Source organism: Salmo salar, chromosome 11, assembly GCF_965601325.2.
Source record: "Salmo salar chromosome 11, fSalSal1, whole genome shotgun sequence".
In the NCBI taxonomy this organism is placed as follows: domain Eukaryota; kingdom Metazoa; phylum Chordata; class Actinopteri; order Salmoniformes; family Salmonidae; genus Salmo; species Salmo salar.
This window is the reverse complement of record NC_138301.1, coordinates 16,467,488-16,481,506: the sequence shown is the minus strand read 5'-3', so window position 1 is coordinate 16,481,506 and position 14,019 is coordinate 16,467,488. Positions and strand designations below refer to the sequence as shown.

At 47.7% G+C, this 14,019-nt stretch overlaps 1 protein-coding gene across 3 annotated transcripts in view; it reads right to left on the bottom strand.

Annotated features, from left to right (window-relative positions):
- Positions 1-14,019, bottom strand: part of LOC106562161 (ankyrin repeat domain-containing protein 11) — a 152,445-nt gene that overhangs the window by 52,740 nt on the left and 85,686 nt on the right. For 2 of the 3 annotated variants that reach the window (XM_014126845.3, XM_014126847.3), the window contains exon 3: positions 10,893-10,960. The exons of the other annotated variant lie outside the window; for it this stretch is intronic. The gene's annotated coding sequence lies outside the window, so the exon portion shown is untranslated. The remainder of the gene's footprint in view (positions 1-10,892; positions 10,961-14,019) is intronic. 3 annotated transcript variants of the gene reach the window in all.

Below are 14,019 nucleotides of genomic sequence, written 5' to 3'. Positions count from 1 at the left end.
CCGAAGGAGGGGAACTAGGGTAGTAGAGCAGGGATTGGGCGGAGACAGACGGATTTAAGGAACAACTACAGTAAGGCGAGGGAGGGCAACACACGTTACTCTAAAAGTCACACGGTCTCTACATACGCCTGGTAGATTTCACCCTCTAACTTACACTAACATAAAACATCGAGGCTAGGCTGGAGCTTTAAATCATGAATTCAGGGGGCACGTGCAGGACGAATCCCCCCCAAAAATCTGAAAATGGGCCAGTCGGCTACTCTGCCCGCATGTACACATCACACACACAAAGCACCCAGCTAGCTTCATACCTGCAGCCCAGCAGGCTATCTCCATAATGGATAGTAAATCTGCTTTTCTCTAACATAGCTCCGACATCACTAGTAGGTTGCTCTGAATGGTTATTGGATTTCCACCTAGTAGCACACACGCATTGGCCATATATAAAAAAAGTCATTTCATAATGCATATTCATACAGATCAATGGAGCGTGTAACAGGGAGTCCATCTAATCAGAAGAGCATTTACATTGGGCCTATCAGCGGCTAGGAGGCCGGTGCTATTGCCATGGCAGCGAGCTAGATAAAGCCATGCTAGACGAGGATCCCAGAAAAACAAAGCCTTGCTCACTGTTACAATGGCACTGCTATACTATTTACTTACTTCCATGGGACCTGTTTAGTGTCATTACTGTAACTCACCAGGGGCCATCATCCCACCTAATCAGACGTGCATTAACACACAAATCTGCTTCTCAAAGACCTAGAAATTAATCTCAGTGGATCCCAACGATGACAAACAAGACTGGCCAAGACTGAGCCGTCTCTCTCTACTTCCTCTGAATGTAGAAGGCAGCTTGGGGTAACTGCAGTTGTTCCTCGGAGCTCAACAGCCAATCAGGAGGGCCACGACGGGATTAGCCCCGAGCAGCTTCTCACAAGCTCCCTTATGCGCATATAGTCTAATACACAGAGTAACATGCCTCCGCACCTCACTCAACAACCCCCTACACATACACCTCACTCAACAACCCCCTACACATACACCTCACTCAACAACCCCCTACACATACACCTCACTCAACAACCCCCTACACATACACCTCACTCAACAACCCCCTACACATACACCTCACTCAACAACCCCCTACACATACACCTCACTCAACAACCCCCTCCGCTCTACAACTAATGAGCTGAAGCCTGAGCCTGGACCCACAGCCCTGAGAGGGGGAAGGCCTGAAGACCTGCCGTGCCTCAGTGGGGGAAGAGAACATACACACACACACACATGTAAATAATGTAGGATTACACGTGTGCGTAGCCAAACATGTGCCTACGGAGTGCAATGAGCAGCACACCATTGCAGGTCTAGGCCTGCTTGCAGAACGTAGAGCACTCAGAAACCAAGCTCTGTTCCATTTATAAATCGCTCAGCTGAAGCACTGCCCTTTACAAGGCGCTGTGAACGGCGACAGCATCTTAAACCCCTTAAACAAATCAACCGATCTCACGTAGGCAACACAAAAACACACCCACATTCACAAAGCTAGGCAACTTAAACAACCTGTTAGCGCGTGACACACCCATACACCCACATCTATGGAGGGAGCAGTGTGTTGTTCTCCCTCTTGCTGTTACGTTTATACGCTTGGCGTATATAACTGTGGCGTCGGCGTGGTCCTTCTAGGAATCAGTGAGAATAGCCGTGACACGCAGACTGATAACAATTGGAGTCAGAGAGCTGTGGCCAGCCATGCGGCACTGGCAGAGGTGAGGGCTGCAGCTCCTGCCAAGCCAAATCTTGTCAGGATGAGACTGCAGCCAAAGAAAGGCGGGGGAACGGCAGAACGACCCCCATCAAACATGCCCTTACTACCTCACACTGGAAATGAGGCCCGTCAATTATATCACAATCTCTAATCAAAACGCTAGCATTAAAGAAACCGGGGTAATACCAACATGGTTTGTGCAGGCATGGCGCCAGGATTCTCTCTCTCACGGGGCTAAGGGGGGCTTGACCAATACCTGGGGGGGGGGGGGGGGGGCTAAGAAAATAGTTGCTTCTCATGACTTCAGAGTTATAAGGAAGTAACTTTTTTTTCTTCAATAGAAGCAGATTTGGCACACAGCACATTCAATATTCATGTAGTATTTAATTGAATTGGGCCAAAGCGGGAGCAGGCGTGACAAAATAACATTCAACAAAATAGCTATAAGCCTAATACAAGTGACCACAAGGCAATGACAAAATCGTCTTTCAGCAAAAACAACACGATACATCCAAAATGCGACAACAAGAAGTGCATTTATTCCATATGCATAATCAGACAACTGTGCATTGGTAATAATGTTTCGGATGAAAGGGCTATCAACAACGTCAGAAATGACATAATATCCACAGTGCAGCCACAACGAGAAGTACAATACATTTAGCCTGCAAACACTTATAAAACGAACTGGCTATCATCACAATCTTAGTGATTTCATTTCTATTGCAAATAAAAATAACTTGTAGGCCGACGATTTATATGCGTCTTGCTGTGCATTGGTTATAATGTTATGGATTAAACGTCTATCACAACGTCAGAAATGAAAGCAATAATATCCACAGTGCAGCCACAACGAGAAGTGCATTTATCCTATGCCTGTGCACACATGGTGTAAAACAATCTCACCCAAACCGGACGCGCGCGTGCGCAAATTGATTTTGTCCCCCCCTACACCAAACACGATCACCACACACAGGTTGAAATATCAAAAACTCTCAACCAATTATATTAATTTGGGGACAGGACGAAAAGCTTTAAACATTTATGGCAATTTAACTAGCTAGCTTGCAGTTGCTAGCTAATTTGTCCTATTTAGCTAGCTTGCTGTTGCTAGCTAATTTGTCCTGGGATATAAACATTGAGTTGTTATTTTACCTGAAATGCACAAGGTCCTCTATTCCGACAATTAATCCACACATAAAATGGTCAACAGATTTGTTTCTAGTCATCTCTCCTCCATCCAGGCCTTTTCTTTTTTGGACTTTATATGGCAATTGGCATCTAAACTTTCATAGTATTACCATGACAACCCACGAACTCAGTTCGTCTTTCAATCACCCACGTGGGTATAACCAATGAGGAGATGGCACATGGGGATCTGCTTCTATAAACCAATGAGGAGATGGGAGAGGCAGGACTTGCACCGCGTTCAGCGTAACAAATAGAACTGACTTCTATTTTCTCCCTTTGCAACGCAGACGCTCGTTGGCGCGCGCGAGTAGTGTGGGTCCAATGATTGAATAACATGTATGTGTACATTTATTTTGCAGTGCGCGAGCGGTGTGGTCAGCAGGTTATAGAGATTATGTTTCTATTGCAAAAATACTTGTAGGCTGACTGCTAAAAAGCTTGAGGGGGCTTAACTAGGGCTAGGCAGATCAGTGACGGTACTATAGCCCCCCCTAGCCCCGGTGTAGCGCCGTGCCTACTCAGGTGTTTCCCCATTTACTGTGCTACAGATACATCAAATGAAAGGAGAGAGAGAAAGAAGACATAGCTAACATGGTTTCACAGATAACACTCAGCAGGAACGTCACTGCGTACCACTCAGTGTGTATGTGTGTATAATCAGTGTGTGTGAATTAGTGTGTGTGTGTGTGTGTGTGTGTGTGTGTGTGTGTGTGTGTGTGTGTGTGTGTGTTCGTAAGAGAGATAAATGTGAGGCGCTGTGACTAGGGCTCCATTAATTAAGGATTATGGGAGGAGGTAAAAATAACCGTGGAGCGGAGCTGGGTAATGAACAAAGCACGGGGGAGGAACACAGGGAGATGGGATGTGACCTTTACTAACGTGAATATGAAAACATCATCAAAACAATACGCCATCAAGCGCTGCCTGCACCCATCTTGTCGTGCTAGGATGAAGAAGCTGTCAAAACCTTTCCCCGACGTAACGTGACTACGCAGTCATGTGTGAAAGACACTCAGTAGATTACTGATGGGATGGGAAGTGTGGTGCTGGCAGGTTTACCAGAGAGAACATGGCTGGAGAGGTTTCTCAGGCCTCTCAGCCTTACTAGTGTTGTAAATGTCTGCCACTACTAGGTTAGATCCTCGTGGGTCAGTAGCCTAGATCTAACTGGGAGAGTGTGTGTGTGTGTGTGTGTGTGTGTGTGTGTGTGTGTGTGTATGCGTGTGTGTTTCTGGGGCTCCTAAGAGTAGGCTGGGGCGCCAAGACAGGCCGGGGCCCCAGAGCCCAGACCACAGGCAGGCTGACACGGGACAGTTGGCAGGGCTGCCTGAGACAACAGCATAAACAACCATGAGGAGTGGAAACCCGATCCCTCACAGTGGAAAAACCCTCAGCGCACCAGGCAGGCAGAACAGCAGAGAAAAAACTGCCATTATACCACCTCATTCCACATGGAGCCTCTCTGGCTGGGGAGCAGATTCACAGGAATCCTGGCCTGACAGACACACACACACGTCCTCTCTTGCTCTATGGGAAGTTGATTGGGAGCATTCCGGGGACCAAACAGAATTCTAATTTGTCCTGGTTCAGCAATAGCAGAGGCATGAGAGGAGCCGCTCCCTCAGATCCCAGATGAATTATATATCAATGAGCAAGATGAAAGGCCTCTAACAGCACAGCACGGCAGTCTGAGAGCTGGGGCGGGGCCTGAGGTGCTGCTATGCACCCCCAACTGCCCACTGGGAGGTGGCTGGCTAAAAAGGGTACAGCCAGGGATCCACCGTGTGTGTGTGTGTGTGTGTGTGTGTATGGCTGGACGAAGGGAACCAATGAGCTGGAAAACACTGAGCGCTTGGCCAAGGTGAACGTCACATTCTAACGAGCTCAGAAGTTATTTCCCAGCGCCCACGCCCCCCTGGGGATCTCTGTATAACTTCGGAACATGTTCTCCACCAAGCACACCAGCAATTACAGCCACAGATGACCTGGAGCAGGCTGGCTCCACTAAATATGCTCTTTCCTTCTGAATACATTCCACCTCCAGCTCTGTCGTTCAGTCACTCCCTGGTTTCCCCTTTCTATCCTCTCTGCAATGTTTTCCTCCCATACATGTATTCTCATTGCTACTAAATGAAATCCCCATCGGCCACCACTGAGCCCCACATATCCAGGGCAGTCCCCTCCATCATACAGATACACTGTGTCCACAGCCGGCCAGCCCTGAACCACACAATGGAACAATCAATACTCTCATTAGACAAAGTAGACCTGCGCCAATTAGTGGTTTGGACTAGTGCCATCCAAGAACCCTTCCACTGAATCAATGACACTGGTCAACAAATATGGCAGTTTCCAATGACTAGGCTACCTGCATGGCTAGTCACAGGGGATGTGAATGGATTAGTATGGAGTGTTTCTCTCTGCTGCCTGCAGTGGATGCTAATGCAGGTCTGTTATACCCAATTCACATAGGACTTGTGGTACATTGCTTGAAAAAAATAATTGGGCAATGTTTATATGGTCCCCTATGAAACAGCCAAATGTTTACCACATTCTTGTCACCATTCGCCTTTCATATCGCCATTGCTTTTGCCAGGAGGAAGCAAGAGGCATTACACTTTGACCCTGTTGTTGTGATCATCTAATCAAAGTTTATTTGTCACGTGCGCCGAATACAACAGGTGTAGACCTTACAGTGAAATGCTTACTTACAGGCTCTAACCAATAGTGCAAAAAAGGTATTAGGTGAACAATAGGTAGGTAAAGAAATAAAACAACAGTAAAAAGACAGGCTATATACAGTAGCGAGACTATAAAAGTAGCGAGGCTATATACAGACACCGGTTAGTCAGGCTGATTGAGGTAGTATGTACATGTAGATATGGTTAAAGTGACTATGCATATATGATAAACAGAGAGTAGCAGCAGCGTAAAAGAGGGGTTGGCGGGTGTGGGGCGGGACACAATGCAGATAGCCCGGTTAGCCAATGTGCGGGAGCACTGGGTGGTCGGCCCAATTGTCATGGTAACCTGAGTGACAGCAAGCCCGTGAACGCAAACTCCTCCGACAGGAATATGATTACTACGTCGTTCCGTCTGTGATACCGGAAATACCTTTCAGACTGAGAAAATGCGTTGGCGGTATGGTAAAGTTGGTGGGAAAATGTCTTGGTATGAAAGGGATATTATTCCGTCCTCGGTGAGGCTGAAGTGTCACTGGTTGCCCATGTTGTGTGTGTCACAGGGCAGTAAAACTCCACACGTGTAAGGGGAGAAGAGAATAAGAAAAATGTATTACGAGACAGAGGATGTATCCCGTTTGAATAATAAATGTTGATGCACAAGCAGAGAGAGAGAGAGCAAGAGAGAGATGGAGAGGAGAGGGAGAGCAAGAGAGAGCAAGCGAGAAAAAGGAGACAGAGTGAGAGAGAGAGCGAGAGAGAGGCGAGAGAAAAATCGAGAACAAGGAGAGGAGAGAGAGGAGACGGAGAGGAGAGCGAGAGAGGGCAAGAGAGGAGAGGCGGGTGAGAGAGAGAGGAGAGAGAAAGAGAGAGAAAAAGGAGAGAGGAGAGAGAACGAGAGATGGAGAAATAAGCCTACTAGCTATAAGCTCACAACATGAGATGGAATAAAAACAGTCTTCCTTCCCCCTCCTCATAGCTGACTACTAGACGATGTGAGAGCAGCAGCCACTCTGAATTCAGAGCACATAGCCTCACGCTACAGTGCATTCTGGGAAGCCCTCTCCATTAGCAGCGCTGGAGCGGCATACACACACAGGCCTTGTTCAAGGCAGCAGATGGAATTGGGAGGAGGTGGGGGAAGGAAAGGAAGCCCCACTACCTTCCAGTCAAGATGACCTCTTCCTCCTCAGGAAAGCAGCTTGGCGAGAGACAGCTGCACACGACAGAGTTATATATATATTTTTAAACATTTTTATTTAACCTTTATTTAAGTAGGCAAGTTAGTTAAGAACAAATTCCTATTTACAATGACTGGCTACCAAAAGGCAAAAGACCTCCTGCGGGGACAGGGGCCTGGGATTAAAAATAAATACAATAGAAATATAGGACAAAACACACATCACGACAAGAGAGGCAACACAACACTACATAGAGACCTACGACAACAACATAGCAAAGCAGCAACACATGACAACAGAGCATGGTAGCAGCACAACAACATGGTAGCAGCACAACAACATGGTAGCAGCACAACAACATGGTAGCAGCACAACAACATGGTAGCAGCACAACAACATGGTAGCAGCACAACAACATGGTACAAACATTACTGAGCACAGTCAACAGCGCAAAGGGCAAGAAGGTAGAGACAACAATACATCACGCAAAGCAGCCACAACTGTCAGTAAGAGTGTCCATGAATGAGTCTTTGAATTAAGAGATTTCGATAAAACTGTCCAGCGAACTGAAAAGACAAGCGACCCAGGGATGTGTGTGCTTTGGGGACCTTTAACAGAATGTGACTGGCAGAACGGGTGTTGTATGTGGAGGATGAGGGCTGCAGTAGATATCTCAGACAGGGGGGAGTGAGGCCAAAGAGGGTTTTATAAATAAGCATCAACCAGTGGGTCTTGCGACAGGTATACAGAGATGACCAGTTTACAGAGGAGTATAGAGTGCAGTGATGTGTCCTACAAAGAGCATTGGTGGAAAATCTGATGGCCGAATGGTAAAGAACATCTAGCTGCTCGAGAGCACCCTGACCTGCCGATCTATAAATGATATCTCTTTAATCTAGCATGGGTAGGATGGTCATCTGAATCAGGGTTAGTTTGGCAGCTGGGATTGAAAGACGAGCGATTACGATAGAGGAAACCAAGTCTAGATTTAACTTTAGCCTGCAGCTTTGATATGTGCTGAGAGAAGGACACCTGTGGACAGAGTTTTAGCCTGCGCTAGGCAGTGGAGACACAATGGCAACAGACTCCCATTCTGAGCTTGTACAGATCCGTGGACATCTTGGAGAGCAGCATGGCCGTATCATTCCCTGGGGCAGCACTGAACCAGACAAGCACCATTTGCCCTGGTGCTCCCTCCCCCACAATGACTGCAGAGCAGAGCAGGCCTCGAGGCCGGCTGGCACAACGCTCCTGGAGTAAATATCAGTAAATTGGGAAAAGTAATGACTGCAATAAAATCACTTCAGTGAGCCTCGCTCCCAGCAGCCAGTATTGGGTCTGAGTGCTTTTAAGAGGCTCCGAGCAGAGTTCCTCACTGACTTTAATACAGGCCTTTAATGCCTTTAATGCAAGTGTTAACATAAAGCCAACCCGTTCACCACTTTAACCCAGGCCTCCTCCATTATTGTGACTCTGGCAGAATGTACTATGTGGAATACCATACATCTGTACCCAGTGAGAGACTGTCTGGCCCTAGTATTACAGAGGTAGAACGAGAGGGAAGGCTGACACGGTGATATCACATCATTTCTCACAGGAGCTATTTGTATTCAGCAAGGAGGCGCAACGGTCTTCTGTTCACTGTTTACGTCAGTGCAATGCCAACAGGGCACAGCTCTGCTGTATGGCGTGCTGTATGGTTCCCTATGGGGGTGGCTGGCTGGGCTGAAATGGCTCCAGAGTACTGAAGCCAGTGAACCAGGGCTGTGTGGGCGGCTTTAGCGGGATATCAGGGTGTTTGGGACACACTCACTCCAGCTATGAGCGGAGCCCTCTGAGTCACAAGACTTGCCCGGCGGAGTCGGTCAGCTGAACATGGCAGTCTGTCCACACACACACACACACACATAACACATGAGGGCTTCGTGTCAACAATCCAGACCAATATTTTCCTTTGACAACCATACACCAAAGAAATTGTTCTCTTGCACTCCGGGCCAAGAAATGTGCTTTCCTTCAATCTGTTCCTTGGTTGACTGTGGTGGAAAAACACTTGTATAGCTGTGGCTGCTGTTCCCCCTTCACATAGTGTCTGTATTTGAGGCTTGCGCCTGCTCCTGGTCCCAGGCAGGACAAAGAGCCCTGGCTATTGAGCCCTGGCCTGATTTAGCCCAGGCAGGGAGCAGCAGTGTTTGGCCCCTATTGGGTTTCAGCTCAATGTATGGACAGGCTTCTCTGTCACAAAGGCCACTCTGTTCTGGAGCCTCATTGGGGGAGTGGGAAGGCCGTGACCCCTCAGACTCAGGGAGGGGGTTGATGGGGAGGGTAAAAGGGGGGGGTGACAGACCATTTGGCTCAAACCAGTGCATTGTGGATCTCCTCAACTTATTCCTCTCTCCTCTTTTCCATGTCAATAATACAAATGAATGACCTGTCCAGCAGAAACCAGGTGACAGTACTTAACACTAGAAAGGCCTTGAGGGACACCCCTTTCAGCCAATGACGTGTCTTTTGGACATCAACATTTCAAGCTGTGCCTATCTCTTCATACAATTTGACAATTCATAGTATCGTCACGGTCAGACTATTGTCAATTTAATCTTGTCGTTAGGCTAACTCTATTAATATGTGTGAAATTTGTTTCAATATAGTTTAGGTAAAGTTTTGATGGGCCATCTGCGCAGGCTGGCTGGCTGGCTGTGAATGACTGGTGGTGAATTGGGGGGGGGGGGGGGGAGTAATTAAACATGTAAATGAGTTGAGTCCACATGACGTTGTCAGCTTTTCCAGTGCTAGAAGCACACACTTCCTCAGTCACATGGATTCTGTAGCTTGCACTTTTACACACCCTGCTATGGCCTGTGTTGACCAAACTTTTACCCCCATGACCTCAAATATAAAGTGAGTCAAAACACCAGCCTGACTTATCACATCAATGCAGGGAAGAGACATGAAAACACCAGTCACAACACCATTTCCCTGTGTAATTGTGTCTGTGTGATTGAGTGAGAGCGTAAATCTGTGAGTGTGTGTGTGTGTTCCAGCTCTGCACTCCTCTGAATGGAAACTGCAGTATTGGACAGAGGTGCAGACCTGAGGGGGAAAGTTCTTCCCTTTTTCACAGGGCATCACCACTCTGTCTGTAATCAAAGCAGCAAGACACTTCCAGACACCAACTCCAACCAGATGTATGCAATTTAAACAATTAAAGCTTTCCCCTAACATTCGGCAGTTCTACCGCAACACAGGCACTTATCAGCCTGACATAGTCCCTGCCTAACCCAGTTAGCAGAAGGGGGGGGGAGACATCAGCTCTCTCTCATTCTGTACCTGTGTCTATGAAACATCCAGCCCCTCTAGTATGTCTGAAAGCTTTACACAGCAGAAAGAGTTAAGAGACAGGCAGGCCTCTCCTGAAGCTATAAGCTCTCCCTCTCCTGCCGTGCTCCCTCTCTCCTTCCCTCTTTCAGCCTGGAATTTCCTGTTGATGGCCCACTGCTAACGCCCCACTCACTCTCATGGAAAAATTTGACAAGCTGCAAACATTTTCTCTCCACGAGCAGGAAGGCAATCAGCGAAGAGAGGGAGGGAATGACAGAGTGGAGAGAAAAATGAGAAACGTGTCGTTGAGGGTTTTGGCGTACCAGGAGTTGCACCACACCGGCCCAGAGTCCTAATTACCCAGCCAGAGACAAGGCCTGGTAAGGCTGTAATGATACACCACTGCTCGTGATAGACACCTCTTGATAGCACAGAGATTAGGCCTCTGCTGGTCTGGTCAGGCAGCCTGCAGCATGTGACTGGGCCAGCAGACATGTTGAATATCGAGAGAGAGAGAGAGACAGAGAGAGAGAGCTGCTGATATAATACAGCTCTATCAGATAAGCCAGGCCAGGGAGAGAGAGGGGGACGTGGGGAGGAAGGCAGGGAACATCAGGTAGGCTGGCCTGGGCTGAGATGGATAGACATGTGGGCAACAGATTGGATACGTTAGCTAGTGTGGTGGTAATTGGTTTTTGTTTGGGCTGGGTGGAGAAGAGAGCCGAGGACGGCGGCCCCTGGTCTTACCAGTTGAACAGCAGGGGCACGGGATCCACGACAGCCTGGGCGCTCACAGGACAAGGGGTGCATTGAGACTGGGGAGAAGGGAAAGATGATACACGCATGAGAATGTGCAGACTGCAAACCCAGCCACTCATGTTCCCTCCAAAAAGCTCCCATTTTCCCGCAACCTCCCTAGTGGTTTCCTGACGCTCTCCCATCGCCCTCTGCATATATCTCTCTTATGTTCCAGTACAGCGTTGCCCCTAAATGGACTTGGCCAACACTGTGAAAGGTAGTCTAATACATTTCAGCCCAACTGAGGATGTAACGACGGGATGTTTTTAGAGAGGGAGGGGGGCTGTAGTGTTGTCTATTTTTTCCTCCCATCGTTCCCTTAGTCGTTGCGCGGTTGAGTGACTCATCAAAATCCTCAGTATGCTCCTTACATCAAGAGGCACGCTCACACTGCCATAAAAGAAGACATAGAAAGGGGAACACAAAAGGACACACGTGCGTACGCTAACGGCTCCGAAAAGTAGGCCAGGGCATCTAGCTGTTCTTCAAGGCCTCTGCGTCATTTCTAAACACCTGTGACAGGCGTCTGCATCCAGCCAGCCTTCCATCCCCCACCATAAGACTCCTGTTTAGTGTTCCCCTGACACACATCTTTCCAGGCCTTCCCTCTTCAGTGTCATAACACACACACACACACACACACACACGATTGCATAACAGCATGTGGGGAGCGGGGGCCCCTGTGCTGTGAGTGGGGGGGGGGGGGGGGGGGGCCAAAGGGAGAGGGCTGGGGCTCCACTCAGTCTCTGAGCAGAAGGCCACATTCATATGCAGATACTGGGGGCCATGTGTGGAGAACAGGAGAACTGCCTTCCCACACTGGAACCAATCACTCGTTCACAGTGAAGCCTTCCAGGAAAACAGAAATGGAAACAAATAAAAACAAAGCAATTACACACCTTCTTTCCACCCTTTGTGTTACTTAAATAGGGCTGCCTTTATAAACAGTCCCAGACACATATGAAGAGGGGCTTAAAGCAGATTTAAATCTCATCTGCTTGGCCTCAGCAGCCAATGGGTTAAAAAAGATTGGGGAAAGTTGCATGGAGGCTCAATCTCAATTTGGCATAATGGTCCCATTTTGAAACTGTCATTTTGTCACTAAGATGGCAACTTTAAGAGCAGAGCACATCCACCATGGATAGCTCGGTGGGTAGCGTCAGTGCTAAACTAAATAGCAGTCAGAACCTTTCAGAACAAAGCGATTTTCAGGGGGTGGTGTCTTTTTTTGGTTTAACTCGTGATATAAACCTGGGACGGGCAGTTAGGACTGGGCTAGATAAATGTAGAGCCTTGGGATGCCATGGCTATTAACTTGGGTTTACAGCCAAAACACAAAAGATTACTACAAGCTCTACGCAGATGCAAGATTGCAACACTCAATGTCGTTGTTCGACACAAAAGGGGGCAGCTCCTTGTAATATGCTCTGGCATTCTACATCCTTTTTTACTACCTGAAAATTGAAAACGCGCTGTATCATTCTTCCACAGCCGTGGGGGCAGTGTTGTTTGGTTCCTTGATCTGATCTACAGGCTACATAGACTATTCATAAAAGTAGTCCTTTTGGCATTGATTATCAAATATAATCTCAGCAACTGTTCAAACAGTAAACCAAACAACAGGAATCCACCCCCAACCGTATTTTGTTTAGAAGCCTGTAATAACTGATTACACAGACAGTGTAGTGAAGGCGGCGCAAAAGTACCTGTTCAACAAATTCGGCTTGGCACCTAAAACCTTCACAAACTTTTACAGATGCACAATTGAGAGCATCCTGTCGGGCTGTATCACAGCCTGGTCTGACAAATGCACCGCCCGCAATCGCAGGGCTCTCCAGAGGGTAGTGCGGTCTGTACAACGCATCACCGGGGGCAAACTACCTGCCCTCCAGGACACATACAGCACCCGATGTCACAGGAAGGCCAAACAGATCATCAAGGACAACAACCACCCGAGCCACTGCCTGTTCACACCGCTATCATCCAGAAGGTGAGGTCAGTAGAGGTGTATCAAAGTTGGTCAGAGAGACTGAAAAACAGCTTCTATCTCAAGGCCATCAGACTGTTAAATAGCCATCACTAGGTGGCTTCCACCCGGTTACGTAACACTGCACCTTAGAGGCTGCTGCCTATATACTTAGACTTGAAATCACTGGCCACTTTAATAATGGAACACTAGTCACTTCGATGTTTACATATTTTGCTTTAATTATCTCATATGTATGTACTGTATTCTACTGTAGATTTATATACACTGCTCAAAAAAATAAAGGGAACACTAAAATAACACATCCTAGATCTGAATGAATGAAATAATCTTATTAAATACTTTTTTCTTTACATAGTTGAATGTGCTGATGTAACAGTGTAGGTTCCGTCCCTCTCTTCGCCCCAACCCGGGCTTGAACTAGGGACCCTTGCACACATCAACAACTGACGCCCACGAAGTATCGTTGCCACAAAAGCCGCGGCCCTTGCAACGCAAGGGGAAACCCTACTTCAAGTCTCAGAGCGAGTGACGTCACTGATTGAAACGCTATTAGTGCGCACCACCGCTAACTAACTAGCCATTTCACATCGGTTACACTGAGAACAAAATCACACAAAAATAAATCAATGGAAATCCAATTTATCAACCCATGGAGGTCTGGATTTGGAGTCACACTCAAAATTAAAGTGGAAAACCACACTACAGGATGATCCAACTTTGATGTAATGTCCTTATAACAAGTCAAAAATGAGGCTCAGTAGTGTGTGTGGCCTCCACGTGCCTGTATGACCTCCCTACAACGCCTGGGCATGCTCCTGATGAGGTGGCGGATGGTCTCCTCAGGGATCTCCTCCCAGACCTGGACTAAAGCATCCGCTAACAGTCTGTGGTGCAACGTGATGTTGGTGGATGGAGCAAGACATGATGTACCAGATGTGCTCAATTGGATTCAGGTCTGGGGAACGGGCGGGCCAGTCCATAGCATCAATGCCTTCCTCTTGCAGGAACTGCTGACACACTCCAGCCACATGAGGTCTAGCATTGTCTTGCATTAGGAGGAACCCAGGGCCAACCGCACCAGCATAT